The sequence below is a fragment of the Stegostoma tigrinum genome, chromosome 29 (assembly GCF_030684315.1).
Source record: "Stegostoma tigrinum isolate sSteTig4 chromosome 29, sSteTig4.hap1, whole genome shotgun sequence".
In the NCBI taxonomy this organism is placed as follows: domain Eukaryota; kingdom Metazoa; phylum Chordata; class Chondrichthyes; order Orectolobiformes; family Stegostomatidae; genus Stegostoma; species Stegostoma tigrinum.
The window spans coordinates 40,725,641-40,729,458 of NC_081382.1; positions in this window are offsets into that span (position 1 = coordinate 40,725,641).

Here is a 3,818-nt window from a genome sequence, read left to right on the forward strand (position 1 = left end):
GGCTCCACTTTCAGTGATGGCTGGGGGAGACCGTCCCAAACGCTGAAGACCCACCAAGTGGGGGATGACTGGGGGAACCCAGAGCCAGGGGTCACAGCCCACGAATGCAGGCTTGGCCATTCAGGATGGTGATGAGGAGAAATATCTTCACCCAGACAGTGATGAGCCTGTGGGGCCAGACCACTGTTGTTTCAAGGAGGAGGTAGATGTAGCTCTTGTGGTTAAAGAGGGTATAGGGAGGAAGGTGGGATGTTGCACATGATGATAGCACCACAATCTTATTGAATGGAGGAGCAGATTCAAAGGGCTGCATTGCCTACTTTGATTCTGTGATTTCACAGGCCTCCGGTAAGTGATGAGATACTTGGGGTGAGGTTTGGCACGTGCTTGGGAATTGGGGTGGGGCTGCGGTTGGCAGTGTAGGTGTTTTGAAAGCGAGGGCGGAGGGTGGGGGGGTTGGATTCAGTGGGCACCCAGCTATGGCACACCCCCAACCCTGATCAGGCACTTTGGTCAAAGGACCCGTCTCCCCCCAAAGATGATGGATTGTCTGTGGAGTAACAGCTAACTTACACACACACACACACACACACACACACACACACACACACACACACACACAACTGGGTCAATCCCAGAGATGGGAGTGAGGGATGCTGCTCTCTCCCAGTCCTTAATACATCTGTGAAGATCTTCGATGGTGTTGACCATGGTTAGCCATAGGCCTCTCTGGCCAGATATCCATTCCAATGGGGTTTAGAAGGCAGTGGGGACACTGGGTACAAGACCCGACAGGCTAATGAAGTGTCCTTTCTACCTCACCACCTCCAGAGCACGAGCCCATCCATCGGGTCTCCAGGCTAACTCCAGAGGAGTCATTCCTCAGCCTAAGGCACTGGGATCACAGCAATGACAGGTAAGTGTCAGAAGCCCATTTGCTGGTGTTGACTGGCTCAGTTGGTGGCATTTTACACTCTGAGCCAAAGATCCTGGGTCCATGACCTCCTGCAGCTCCTAGTCCAGCACTGCAGTAGACCTCACACAGACTGAATTCTCCCTCACACACTTTTGACTCATTCATATCTGGCACTAGTCAGACCACAACTGGAGTACTGTGAACCGTTTTTGACCCTGTATCTAAGGAAAGATATTGGAGGCAGTCCAGAGAAGGTTCACTGGGCTGATCCTAGGTATGGAGGGACTGTCTTGTGAGGAGAGGTTGAGTTTGGCTGGGGCTACAATCGGAGTTTAGAACAGCTAGAAGCAACCTCATCGAAATATGCAAGATTATTCAGTGAATCGAGAGGGTAGATGCAAAAAGGCAGAGTTTAGGATTATCAGCCATGATCTCATTGAACAGCAGAGCAGACATGATGGGCTGAATGGCCTGCCTATGTCAAATGATATTAGGTTTGTGATCCAGAATAGCATTTAACATCACCATGGAAACAGACACTAATGTGGAACTAAAGCCCCAATCAGATCTGTCCATCATCCTATTGAATAGCCTTGGTGTGTGATCTTGTCGAACTAAGAGACTCTCAGATGATCTAAGGCAGTCTGTGATGGTTGTAAAGATTCTGAAGGTTAATTTGTCCAAATCTTTCTTGTTGTAAAGACTGAAAGTGAGAAAACATGGGTATAATTCACACATTCAGAACAAGACGTACTTCCCAACAATTTTCATTGCCTTGACAACGGTCACTATCTAATTTCTCCAATTTTTACTTTGATTTTTATTTTACACTTTTTTTTTATCCACAGACAGTATACGAGGTGTCACTGGCTCAGCCTGCGTTTCTCACTCATCCCTAAATGTCCTTGAACTCAGTGATTTGATTAGCCATTTGAGTAGGCCTGGAGTAGGATGTAGGCCACACCACTTTTCTTCCCTTAAAAAAAAGTTTTAGTGAACCAGATGGAGTTTGATTTAGTTTCGTAATTAGCTGCCAATTCCGGATTTTAAATTTACACATCCCCAGCCAATAGCCTGGGCCTCCGCAATAGTAACCCAGAGTTGTTGCCATGGTGACGTGGCCTCTCAACAGTTCAATAATCCTTCATCTGTCATTTCTTCAGAATCATCATCTCGTTCGCTGAGTTACGCCGGTTCCAAAATCACAGTTTGTGCTCTGATTTCTACACTTTTATTCTCTAAAGATTCCACTTTCATTCTAGTGACACAGTTCCTGCCTGACTACCAACAGCACAGGGAATAAAAGTGTGTCAAAACTCCGCGTTCAGCTCCTTTTGACCACTGCCTGCCTCTGTTGAAGTTAGATATGTTTTTAAAAACTGTTGCTCAACCGTCCCGCTCCAAGATATGGAGGGCCTGGTGTTGCGCTGGGATGGAGAAAGCCAGACGTCACACGACACCAGATTACAGGCAGGTTTACTTACAGCACGGTGGCTCAGTGGTGAGCACTGCAGCCTCACAGCGCCAGGGACCCGGATTCAATCCCACCCTCGGGCGACCGTCTGAGCGGAGTTTGCGCATTCTCCCCACGTCTGTGTGGGCTTCCTCCAGTTTCCTCCCACAGTCCAAAGACGTGCAGGCTAGGTGGATCGGCCATGCTAAATTGCCCGTAGTGTTCAGGGGTGTGTGGGTTATAGGGGGCTGGGTTTGGGTGGGATGCTCCAAGGGGCGGTGTGGACTTGTTGGGCCGAAGGGCCTGTTTCCACACTGTAGGGATTCTATGAAAACCACAAGCTTTCAGAGTATAGCCTCTTTGTCAGGTGCACTTTGCTCCACTTCAACCCAAAGGGGCAGCGCTTCAAAAGCCTGTGATTTTTAAATAAACCTGTTGGACTATAACCTGGTGATGTCTGACCTTCTCCAGCTTCAAAGCAGCAGAGGAGCGGGATCCTCCTCACCCAGAGCTACAGATGATTCCAATGAAGATCCACAGCCTTCTGTTTCCAGAGAATCAATATTGAAAGGGGTCATAAAACATGAGAAAATATTCTTCATCCCATATTTTCATCCTTCTTTTGGCTGTTTTATATTTGTGCTTGAATTGTGTACTTTGCTTGACATCTGTTAGTGTAACCCAAACATTTAAATGGGATTTTGTGGAAATATTTTGAGTAACGTTGCTGCACTTTAAGAGTGATTTTCAGAAATGTAACTACGGTGTTATAGTCCTAGAGATGTACAGCATGGAAACAGACCCTGCCATCCAACTCATCCATGCTGACCAGCGTCCTAAATAAGTCCAGTCCCATTTGCCGGCTTTGCCCTGTATCTCTCTAAACCCTTCCTGTGCGTGTATCCATCCCAGATGCCTTTTAAATGCTGTAATTGTACCAGCCTCCACCACTTCCTCTGGCAGCTCATTCCACACACACACCACCCTCTGTGTGAAGAAGTTGCCCCTCAGGTCCCTGTTAAATCTTGCCCCTCTCACCTTAAACCCATGACCCTCTAGTTTTGGACACCCCCTACCCTGGGGAGAAAGACCTTGGCTATTCGCCCTATCCATACCCCTCATGGTTTTATAATCAAAGACTATCTCTATATCAATATTTCCCTAGAATTTAGGAGGCTATGGGGCAATCTGATCGAAGTCTTCAAGATATGGACAGGAAAAGACAGCAGATAAAGATAAATTATTTCCACTTGTTGGGGATTCTAGAACTAGGGGCATAGTCTGAGAATTAGGGCCAGACCGTTCGGGAGAGACGTTATGAAGCATTTCCACACACAAAGGATGGGACAGGTCTGGGTCTGTCTTCCACAAATGGCAGTGCATGTAGGATCAGTTGCTAATTTTAATTCTGAGATAGATAAATTTTAATTAAGCTAAGGTTTTAAGGGA